Source organism: Acanthochromis polyacanthus, chromosome 11 (genome assembly GCF_021347895.1).
Source record: "Acanthochromis polyacanthus isolate Apoly-LR-REF ecotype Palm Island chromosome 11, KAUST_Apoly_ChrSc, whole genome shotgun sequence".
Lineage (NCBI taxonomy): Eukaryota > Metazoa > Chordata > Actinopteri > Pomacentridae > Acanthochromis > Acanthochromis polyacanthus.
Genome location: NC_067123.1, coordinates 31,657,081 through 31,669,800, shown reverse-complemented (window position 1 = coordinate 31,669,800; position 12,720 = coordinate 31,657,081). Strand labels below are relative to the sequence as shown.

General features: G+C 40.6%; 1 protein-coding gene across 3 annotated transcripts in view; it reads right to left on the bottom strand.

Moving 5' to 3' along the window:
* The window catches only part of adamts18 (ADAM metallopeptidase with thrombospondin type 1 motif, 18), a 202,534-nt gene that overhangs the window by 170,123 nt on the left and 19,691 nt on the right, over positions 1 to 12,720 (bottom strand). The gene's annotated exons all lie outside the window — the stretch shown is intronic.

Here is a 12,720-nt window from a genome sequence, read left to right as displayed (position 1 = left end):
CCTGCTCGTTGGGTTGGCGTATGCTGTCAATCTTGCCTATCCAAAGGAACTCAGGTATACGTTTGAAGTGTTTCAAAAACTTCTCCTTGAGTTGGATGGTTCAAAGCTCTCCCCAAAAGTGAACAGCCTCAGGAATAAGCTGCTGGCTTAAGAAAAGGGACCCTTGCTAATCAAAAGGGAATTGACAAGTCACTGTCAAAACTGACACACAAAACTTAGTGAAATGCTTGAGTTTCAGTGAAGTTCTTGCAGTACATTACAAGGGTTAATATGTTGATTTTTTCTGTTATTGTACTACAATATTGTTAAATGCTTCCATGCCATTGGATGGGACCACCCATTCAAGAACCACCCTTTCTAAGGACAGACTGATTGTTGTCGTATGTGGTAATGTGGCCTGTTGCATGGCTTTGCATCTGTTCAGGTTGAGGTAAATATGTGTCTTCTGTTTTTCAGCTTATTGTTAGAATATGAAAATAAGTTTCACAGAGGCAAGGGCCCCAATACTGTGATATGATATAGCATAGAAATATAACAAAAGAAAATAGAAGTGTTCTTGCCACGAGTCTTGCCCAACTCTCACATTTTGTCATCCCGAATGACTGAGGCGTTTTCCGCATTTAACCTGTGCATGCATACCTGTTCTGTGTTCTGCATGCCCCTTAAACAGAAATTACATGTTGTACTTTTATATGATTGATTTGAAGCCGTTTTACCTGAGTCACAGTTAATTGTTGCTCATGTGATGGTTCTAAAAAATTATACTAACCATACTTTGAGTGGATTGGCATGTTTTTGACTTGATTCTGATATATATTGCCAATTCTCTGTTTTATTGTTGTATTTTGGCATTTTTCACTTGTTGAGTGCTGGATAAACATGTTTTAAAAAGCTGCACAAATAAATGTTTATCTGCTGCTGTTTTATGCATTGTAATCTGTTGATGTTTCTTGAGACCACAGTTTACTTAAGTTTGGTCAGGATATTGGGTAAATTAGACAGAAAAATTATGGCAACAAAGTGACATTCAATATTATTGAATAGATTTAAAGTCCTGTGTTACAAATTAAAACTTAAAATTAAACAATTATTTTAGGGACAGATAAATAAGAGCAATGGTGTAAATGTGTTGAATTAAGCAACAATATGCTAAAATATGAGTTGATATAATTTATTGTATTTACTTAATGCAAATCATTTTTATGCAGATATTTAGTAAACGTAAATCACTTTCGCCCATATAATTAATAAATATAAATCAGTTTCACCTCCATTATCAGTAAATATGAATCAATTTCCCCCAGATATTTAGTAAATCTAAATATTTTTTTCGTAGATATTTAGTAAATATGAATCAGTTTCCCTTGTGAGATTGACTAGGATTTACTAAATATTTTTTGGCGATATAACTTGTCATTTGGCATGCCATTACTAAATCCAACACATTTAAACTGTTGCTTTTATTAACATGTACTTAGCTTTTTTGTTTAAGTTTAGTTAATGTATTCAATGCTTTTTAATCAAAATTGTAGAACTTAAAATCTATTCAATTATATTATGTGTCAGTTTGTTGCCACAATTTTTTTGAGTAGCCAGTGGTCAAATTTTTCTCAGTGTACCAGTGAAGTCCCTCTAGATTAGAGCTTTACGAAACATTTACTCAAAGCACTGCAACACTCTTTGTTGACATAATCCGATCAGTTACACTTGTTTTGTTTTTTGTTAGCTTTATTTCTAGGATTTGTTTAAAACATAATATCTGTCCAATATACTGCACACTTTCTCAAAATGAAGTTTGTTATTTAATAGTTAATTCAATTATTTTCCTTCGTTTGCCATTTCTTATCCCCAGACTCCTTTTGAACCAAATCAACTACTGCAGCATGTCAAAATACTGCCAAAGCAGTGGGTCATCTCTGTGTTTTGGCTCGCTGTTTTCGTCGAATGACCTCAACCGCCCTCTGAAATGAGAGATCAAGCTACCGAACCTTAAACATTCCGTCTGACCATGGAATTCTACATAATTCACTCCATGACTCCCCAAATGTACACAAAATAGCTGTGCATTCAGACACACACTCACTAAATTTATCAAAAACAGACACACACACCCACTGACCCAGTGACCTCTGACCTTTTTGTGTATGTGTGAGAGAGAGAGAGAGAGAGAGAGAGAGAGAGAGAGAGAGAGAGAGAGAGAGAGAGAGAGAGAGAGAGAGAGAGAGAGAGAGTGAAAGGGCCCTGCTCCTGTTGAACTGACCCCATTTCCCTCAGACTAGCAGGTGGTAAAATAAACAGAGGCAGGACAAAAGAGAAGCCATGGTGAGGCTCTTGTTGTCAAAACACTGCCTGGATGTATGGCAGACTGCCATCATCAGGCCCATCATCCATCTCTCCATCCAACCATTCATCCTTCATCCAGCTTCCAGCACATATTTCATCTGTCCATAAATCATCTGCTACTTCCATCCACCTTCCATGGTGCAATGTAGAGTTTTACAGGAAGTTAAACCGTCAAAATGCATTACCTTGACTACATGTAAGGTCCACATGGTAAACTGTAAGCCAGATTCTCTGCAGCTACCTGTTTCAGCCGCATCACTTCGCTAACACATTGCAGAGAGAAAATCTCCCACTGGGCCGTGAATGAAATATATCAAGTCAAAGATCTGAATTAGGAAGAGAAAATGCCCTGGGTGACAACTGACTGCAGCTTCCAAAAATAGATTGGAATTCAAAACAGAGCTAGAGAAGGTCAAAGGAGGTGTCTCTCATCAGCGTACACTGCTGTCACCTCTTGTTTGCCTATCTTTTCATCTGTATGGCATTTACCACAGACATGATGTGCAAAAACATACACCTCACCAAAAATCTGACTTTTAAAGATGATACACTTCTCACAATATCAATGTAAGCGTCCCACAATGACAGACTATTTTCATAATCTTCTCTCTTTTCAACTAACCTCTTTATTTTAAACCTCAAAATGAGGATTACAGCGTACTTAGGTTGTCCTTTTTCAAAGCATATCATCTTATTTCCCAATTTACAAAGGTGTAATTAGTGACAAATCCCCAACCTGACAACCACAACATTCCAGCAAATAAAACTAAAAAAACCCAACTGACTGAAGTTAATTCTTTAACTCATAACTCACATCCTTCATCCTCCCATACTTGAAAGAGTCTTGTTTTGTAATTTCAGGTAAAAAAAAAAAAAAAAGAAAAGAAAAAAGACTATGATCTGAAAAGCTCAAAAGGAATAAAATGAGAAACTTTCAAAGAGAGATGAATACTTCTCATAGGCACTGCATTCTATGTCCAAAAAGGACAAAAGAGATGGACTCTTTTATGACTGGTGGTATTTAGGACTCTGTGCTTGTCACATTATTGTTGATACATTAGTCTGATATATGAATTTAGGAAAACTGGAGAGGGAACACTTCCCTTGACAATTCGGAAAGCTCCAGTGGTGTAATCATGGATATAATAGGAGATCTGGATATGACGCCATTTTTCAGCCTTGCTGGCACATTCTCCATGAGATTGCTCACTGTATTGCAGCAAAAAAAAAAAAGACCCCACCATCCCAGAAAGCAGTTTCCCCTCAGTCACTATTATTAAAGAGACATCTGTAAAACTTTTGAAAAAACACATGCCACTGCTAAAACAGTTTCTATGGTACATTTTGGTTCAACTGATCCAATCCAATTGATTTTTCCCATGACTCTGTTCCATAATGTGTTTAAAATCATCACAGAATCTCCCGCCAATGGATTTTCTGATTGCTAGATAACCTATGTGGGAAAAAATTAAACAAATAACCAAATGTTCATGCTGAACAGCCAAATATTTGACTAGAAAACTTTGACTCGGGTACAACCATAGGAAATCAGCTATTGTAGAGAGCAAAATGAATGAAGTATGCAGTCTGATCAGTGCTGTATTGCTATTAACAGATGAGCTATCATCCAAACTGAGCACAACAGATATTTACAGTGCGACTCAAGTTAACCCTTTGCGTAAAATATAAATCCAGTTTTGTTTTTGACATTTCCATACATCCTCCACTTAGCCATCTGTCAGCAGTGTCATATGGCTGGCTGCATGTTTTGCTTTAGTCATTTGGATGTCATCAGAGCTCCAGATGGTGACTAAATGGTCGCATTTTGCGACTAAAATTTGAGACGATGCGAGTAAGTTTTTCAACTACTCGAGCGTGTGCGACTAGTAAATTTGCCGATTGTTATTATGATTATTGAATATTATTTGTTGCTGACAAATTTCTGCTCCACACTTCAGGCCAGTAGTTGACAGCAATGCGCAAATGAGCTGGTTTGCCAACCGACATTAACTTCAAAAGAAGAAGAAAAGAAACAAACACCAAAGAAGAAGAAAGCGGGCCAATGTGTGAGAGTGGGGGGTGAATGCCCACTGTGATTGGCTTATGTGTGAAAAGAGGCGGGTCTTCGGGTTATTGCATGAATCCACAGGTTTCACATAAGTCTTGTAAACAATGAACAATGACGAAGAGGACTACAGCTGCGTGTCTACTCGATGTGATTTTCCCACATGGCAAGGCACTGCATCTGAAAATTGCACTGATGGAGGGCAATCACTCGTGGTCTACAACAGTGGGCCACTATGTGGTCACGTGAATTCAATTCAATTCAATTTTATTTATATAGCGCCAATTACAGTCAAATTGTCTCAAGACGCTTTCGTGACTGAGCTTTCAGCTTGACGGGCCGGCAGATGATGATAAACACAGCTGCTCGGTTGCAAACTTTCCCTTTAATTTCAATAACATTTCAGCGAAAGTATTTCTGAAAGCATTTGAGGCGAGAAATAAGCTGTGCAGTAGCTGAATCTGTCCTTGTTTTAGGTCACCGACGGCTAGTTTAGATATTTGAGGACAATTTCATGATGTGTGGAATCTCCACACACTGCATCGACTTTGCCTAAAGGAGAAGTCCAGTCTACTTTATGCAAATGAGCTCCGACCCCCTCTGGGTAAACACACCAGACCAGCATGTCAAGATCCCATTCCAGCTCCTGCCATGCTTTTCCTTCCTGTCCCTCTCTCTCTCCCGGCCGCTCACCCTCTGGATGACAGCTGAGTGCTGCATGGGCTTCAGCTGGGTGTAATCAGTCAATTCCATTCACCTGTTTCCCTCCTCTGTCTTTTAAGCCCTCTGCTCCCCTGACTCTGTGCTGGAGCATTGTCTTACCAACCCACATGCCGTCCTCGACTACCTTTCTAGATACTTCAGTTTTATGGACTCTACTGGTTTTCCTCCTTCATGGATTTTCCCCTGTGGACTCTGGACTAATCTCTGCCTATTTTTGCTCAGTCGTTTTGCAGTGACCTTTTGTTTGTGAGTACCTCCTCTCAATTATGGTGATATTGAGCTTGTTGTGCCTCAGCCATAGTTAGTTTTTTTTTTTTTTTTTGTCCTGCTTTCCCCAGTTCTAGTTTCGATATTTGAGTTTGGAATTTCCATAATAAAATCCTTTCTTCATTATAACCTCTGAGCCTGTCTGTTGTCTGTGCTTGGGTTCTCCAACCACCACTATTCGTAACACAGCCAGCAACATGCGTTGTGTTTCCAGCTGTGATCCGGTGTGTAAGCTGTTATGTTGTGTCAACTCACTCAATAAAATGTGAATTGAAAACATTACAATTTCTGCATTTTTTTTGTTCAAGTATTTATCAGTAATACACGGAAAATGAGAGGAAATGTGAATAATTACATTGCAAGTGATTTCAGTGTGTGCCCATAAATTCTCTGCTTGCACTCCTAAAATTTTAAGTTGGGGGGGGGGGGGGGGGCACTGTGTAGGAAAAAAAAGCTAGTCTGGAGCCTTGCTCATGATTCCTGTCTCAGTTTTCACCACCCTGCTCCTCCATTTGGCCAGAAGATGCTAACGTCATTAGCATCATCTCAAAATCCCTCCAAAGAAAGCCTGAACTGGGGTAAGGACCCAGCCATACCATTGCTCCTTCTGGTTTGAAGATTTGAATTGAACAAAGAACTACAATATGTTAGATGAGCCTGAGAGTTAGGACATTTCAGCATCTGCTGCTTCAGTCCTTTTGACAATTATTCTGTAAATCTGGTGTCTTTTCACATCGCTAACATGAAATAACCAATCAGTTTTGAGATTGAATGACACAACCATCCTCGGCCTCATCGGAGAAGGGGAAGAGCCGCCATACAGGGAACTGGTTCACAAAACAACTGTATATGGAGATGATAATGACCTCACACTCAACACGGATAAAAACAGAAGAACTCATCATAGATTTTAGGAGACGGGCCAAACCTCTGCAACCGCTCACCATCAAAAAACAGCACGAACTAACAGCTACAAGTTCCTGGGCTTAAACATATCAGAGAGCCTCAGCTAGGCCAGACCAGGCGTAAACTAACCGTGACGTCACCCATTGGTTTCAACGTCGAGAAAATGAAGCCCGGATTTTGCTACTTCCTGGTCGCCGTTTTGGATTTTTTGGAGCCAGTGACCTAAAAAGCATCATCAAACAGGCTGGACCGGAGAGCAACTAGGGACAGGATTGGCTGAGGACTCTCTTATCCCGCCCACATTTTACCGCAGAGGCTTCTGTTGCTGTCTATCAAGTATAGCCATGCCCCCTGGCTCCGCCAACTTCCACGATTTATTTAAAATTCAGTATTGATTTATTTTAAGATCGGCCACTTGAGCTCTCATTTTGACCATAAACTAACGGGAAAAAAATCCTGAGCTGTAGAAAATCAATCTATCAAATTTTATTTTCTCCAAAAATGAATTGGGGTCTATGGAGAAAAAGCTTCTTGGAGCCAACCCTAGCAGACGGCGTGATATTGCAAGTTTTTGACACTTCCGGGTTGGCTTCAATTCTGGAGCCAGATGCTACGTCCACTATATATACAGTCTATGGGCCAGACACACTGCAATCACAAAAAGCTCAACAGAGGCTGCACTTCATTCAGGTACTAAAGAAGGCCGGACTAGGATGTCAGTCTCTCACCCAAGCCTACAGAGGTTTACCACCACAGTGTGGTATGACAACACCACTGTGGCTGAGCGGAAATCACTCCAGCGTGTCATCAGGACTGCAGAGAAACTTGTTGGCTCTGGCCTCCCATCTATGGACACCATACATACACATCGGTGCTGGCGGAAAGCGCAGAACATTCTGAAGAACAAACACCATCCAGCTCATGACCTGTTTCGGTGGGGGAACTCGGGCTACGGCCTGAGATATAGCAGACCAGTGAGCATGAGAGCCTGCACTGCCCATTTCCACAACAGCTTTTTTTCCGGCCACCATCAGACAATTGGCATTGGACATCAGGGAGGGGAGGTACTAAAACACGGCATAACATCAAAATACTGTGACATCACACAAATTACAAGGGACAAATGTGCAATACTCTCACAATATGCAATAAGCTTTTTATTGATTGTTGTGTTTTTTATCTATTTTATTTCATTTTTTTATCTTTTTATCTATTGATCTATTATGCTATTACCTGTAGTTAATTAAAATTTATTTGAACTTCAGTGTGATATATTTCAGGGTTCTTGTTTCTTTCTTAATTGTTGCTAAGTCGCATACAAGACTGCCAATGTACCTGTACTAGAGCTGGGCGATATATCAAATTAATTCGATTAATTCGATTTTAGTTTTTCAATCCAAGTGTAAAATATTAAATCTCGGGGCGCCTGTATAGCTCAACAGGTTAAGTGGGCGAACCATGTACAGGGGCTGGTCCCCGACGCAGTGGCCCGGGTTCGATTCCTGCTCGCGCTGCCCTTTGCTGCATGTCTTCCCCCCACTCTTCTCCCTCATTTCCTGTCAATTTCTCCACATTGCACCTGTCTAATAAAAAGGCCAAAAATAAATATTTAAAAAAAAATTAAATCTCAACATCGAGTTTAATGTTAATGTCCCTCCGCTATTCTTACCCAACGCATGTAATACACACAGTCACCATACCAGGAGGACTGGCGCTGTAGCAGAGTCTACAGTCAACATTCTCTAACAATTGAGCAATAGACGAAGAACACATAAACAGATACGACAGGGATGAGAGATGGAGGTGGAGAAAGGAGAAGAAAATGAGGAAGATATTGTGCAAAAAAAGGGTACCGTGACTTCAGTAGTATGGACTTGGTTTGGATATGCGAGGTCGGACACGGAACAGACCAAGGTGTTGTGCAGAGTTTGTAAAAAGATGGTGAAAACGAAAGGAAGTAGCACAACAAATCTCTTTCAGCACCTCAAGCAGAAGCACCCGGCAGAGTGGGAGCAATGTGTCAGGCGTCGCCTTACATGCACCGAGGCCAGCTCCAAGAGCGAACCTCCAAAAAACCCAGCAAAGTGTAGCTGCAGTGTTTTCAAGAGCTACACAGTACGACAAGTCAGGACAGAGATGGAAGGACATTACTAACGTGTTGGCCTTTTCCATAGGTAAAGACATGTTACCTATCTACTCAGTTGAAAAGTACGGCTTTAAAAAACTGTTGAAAACAGTTGACCCCAAGTATGAATTTCCAAGTCGCAAATACTTTGCAGACGTTGCATTTCCCCGTTTGTACGATGAAACGCAGGAAAGAATTTCCGCGCAACTGGACAAAGTGGCGTTTTTCTTCTCTAAGCACTGTTTATGAAAGCATTTGCTGAAAATGTGGTGTTCTTTTTTGGTATTGAAAAAATACCTGCACAGAAGCACAAAGTCAGTTATATAAAATGGTGCTTTTCTTGTTATTCTTCTGGTCTATGCTGGCACTTCCATGGAGAATAATTAACATTTTGTTTTGTTAGTTATAATTTGTAAATTGTTTTTTTTCTCCAGTTTTCCTTTTTTTTATTTATTTCAACGCAGTGCCCATGCAAGTGTTCTTGTTAACATTTCCTCAGTAATAACTATATTGCCTATACAGTTAAATGCTGACATTTTGGCAGTCAATAAAAGATACTATTTTTGAATAATGTTTAATTGTCTTTCTTTACACAGAAAAAAATCGATTAAAATCGTTTATCGGCTTTCAAGCCAAAAAAATTGAGATTTAATTTTTTGGCTATATCGCCCAGCCCTAACCTGTACTGTGATGTACCTGTGCAAATGGCAATAAATTGTATTCTATTCTATTCTGAATCAGCAAAATACCGAGAAATCAAACTTGTTTGTACCTGCTTATTCAAGGTCAAGGTCAAAGGTCAAAGGTTCTTTATTGTCATATCATTCCACATTTGCACAGGCAACAATACGAAATTGGACCCTGGTCCCAGTTTCAGCCATAAACACAACATAAAATGCTTCCATAAAAGACAATATAAGTATATAAATAGACACTACAAATATATTCAACCTACAACATAAATAGATGTGCAATGAGACCATCTATTTGAAAGAGATTCAGTGAAAGCTGTAAGACAGGGTGCCCCTGTAGCTCAACAGGTTGATCAGACAACCCATAAACAGGGGCTATAGTCCCTGACACAGCGGTAATGAGTTTGAGACCGACCCATGGCCATTTACTGCATGTCAGAGTATCTACTCTGTGTATGAGAAAACCCTATGTTGAAAAAGTACTTCCTTGGGAAAGGTCAGCACAAGCTCCTTACACAGCTCTTTCCTTGGCACACTGGTGTATGTCAGGGGAGACAGTGTAGCATTGCATTTAGTTTGCATCTGTATAAACTGAAGCCTCTTTTAAGGGTTCCAACCATGATATTATAAGGCAAATAAGTAAGTGCTTACATGCTGTTAAAGACTGGGGCTGAGCGGTGAGAAGCCCCAAGCCAGTGATTACTGAGCAATAAAGCACATCTGTACTCCAGCTCAGTAGAGAATCACATGACTACAGTTTCTGGTGAAAGGGGAAAAAATCATACAGGAGCAAAGAGGGCCCTCAGGCATAGAAAATATTCAACAGGATCACAATCAAACTAAGAGTTTGCTCATGTGATTTATGTGTTATTAAAGTGGAATAAGAAATGGGTAAAGAAAAGATGCTAATTTTGGATCTTGATCAGAAGAACACAAGACCCAAATGCACTGACCGGGCAGAACACTGGTTTAATTTCTCCTTTTTAACTTCAAATGATTGTATTTCCTGAAGCTGTGCAGCATTCACAGAACAAAAAAAGCACTCAGAGTGCACTACTCCGCCAAAGCTCCTCAGTCGTATCATTTCCGACAGTGAAATCTTGAAACTTTTTGTGTCAAAAATCACGGCACCATAGAACAGTGATCCCCAAATGACCCACGGCCCGTCATTTGGTACCGGGCTGCACAGAAAGAAAAAAATCATTTCCATTATTTTTTTTTTCCCACATAATTTGATTTATTATATATATTATATATCTGATTTATTATCAGAGTCTTAATGATGTTTTATTTTGTGTCGGCATATGCACGGACGGAGCTGCTGCCATGACTGGACGGCTGTCTGGTTTAACTGCTCGGATCAAGGAGGTTGCACCTGAATGCGAGTCTACGCATTGTGTCATTCACAGGGAAATGCTGGTTAGCCGAAAAATGCCCCAGGAACTGAGTGGCGTACTGAATGATGTGGTTAAAGTTATCAACCACATCAAAGCACACGCCCTTAACTCGCGCCTGTCCGAACAGCTTTGTGAAGAGATGGATACGGACCACAAACGCCTTCTCTTATATACAAAGATAAGATGGTTATCCCGAGGGAGATCGCTGGCCAGAGTATTTGAATTACAAGAGCCGCTGCAGAGATTTCTCTCTGAAAAAAAGTCACCGCTGGCACCACACTTCAGTGATGAGGAATGATCACAAAACTGGCTTACTTGTGTGACATATTCAACCTGCTCAATGAACTAAACTTGTCACTTCAAGGGAAAATGACAACTGTCTTCAAGTTGGCAGATAAAGTAGCTGCATTTACAGCCAAACTGGATTTGTGGGGATGGGGTGTGAACAGGGGCGCATTTGACATGTTTCATACACTGGCGGGGATTTTGGAAGAGACTGAGCCTGTGCCTTCGTTCTCCCAGCTGGTGCACGAACACCTGTCCTTGCTGTCAGAAGAGTTCGAGTGCTACTTCCCAACCACAAAAGATCCACGAACTGCCAAGGAATGGATCCGTGACCCATTTGTCAACAAACCAGGTGAATCCAGCATGTCAATGTGTGAAGAAGATCAACTGCTGGAGATCGCAAATGACGGGGGCCTTAAACGTCTGTTCGAGACATCAACTCTGCCGTTGTTCTGGATTAAAGCCATGGCAGAATACCCCGAGATCGCCACAACAGCACTGAAAACCCTGTTGCCATTTCCGACATCTTATCTGTGTGAAGCAGGGTTTTCTGCAGTGGCAGCAACCAAAACAAAATTACGGAGCAGACTGGACCCAAGTATCACACTTCGGGTTTCATAACCCCAAGATGGGACCGTCTCGTTGCAGCAAAACAAGCTCCGGGCTCCCACTGATTCAGTGCTGCTGTGAGTAACGAGTATTTTCATGCACTTTGTTTTTGTGTTGTGTCTTATTTTGGAGGTATGTTTAAACATTACCATAGCGACCAGAGGGTGTTGCATTGTGTTGGGGCAGAAAGGATGTTGCTCATGTCATGTTCTGTTGTTGGTGCGATGTTACGAGGACGCCGCTAATAAAGTTGTACATGATTACACAGTTAACTTTTGTTCATTATTACTATTATTATTATTATTATTATTATTATTGAGAAAATACCACAGTTTTTAATGCCGATCATTTTATTTTGTTTTTATCTGCTACACCTTTAGATTGGGCCATGAAAATATTGTCAAGACATTAAACCGGTCCATGGTACAGAAAAGGTTGGGGACCACTGCCATAGAATGTGACCATTGAATATAGATGTACCCACAAACAAAATGACCTTGCGCTGAGTACAGGCATGTGTTATGCATGTGTACTCATGTATGGACACATTAATCACATGACATAAACATGTAGCAGGCGGCGGGAATTGGTGGGACTTGGAAACACCCCCCCAATTTAATCAATTGTTCCTTGTATCATTTCCGACGGAGAAGTCCCAATAAGTCTGCAGCAATTTGTAGTAGGATAGCAATCATGTGATTGTCAGCAGGCAGCTGACGTAGTGTTCATTTGTAGTTGTACCGCTGTCTCACAATAATACAGAAATTTTTAAGAAATCCATGGATCCAGACTATAAGCCGCATCACTGCCATAATATAATCATTTGGTCCTTGTGTCATTTCTGATCTTCCTTGAAAATTTCATTAAGATCTGATAGTCCGTTTTTGAACCAAGGTTGCTAACAGACAAACAGAGACAAACGGATGGACAAATGGGCGCCAATCGTCACATAACTTGCCACCGTTCCTTGGCGGAGAAAAAATGGGAGGATTTTTTAACTGCAGCTGGATTATTTGCAAGAACTCAATTAATGATAATATATACAGTATATATAACTCTCTGCATGTCCAACTAATTAGGATCACAATGTGTCAATAGCCTAAGGTCTTCTAGCTCTTGTTTGGCCTCAGTAATTGTCTTTGAACAACCTACTGACACCATGTGGGCATGTCTGGGGAACACAGCCGAGGTGGGCACACACAAACAGAGAAACTAATGGTGGTGGATGAGTCTTTTGTCAACTGGAGCCCTTGGGCAGGGTCCCACTCGTTATCTCATGCAGACACAGCAGGGAACGGGAGGCCTATT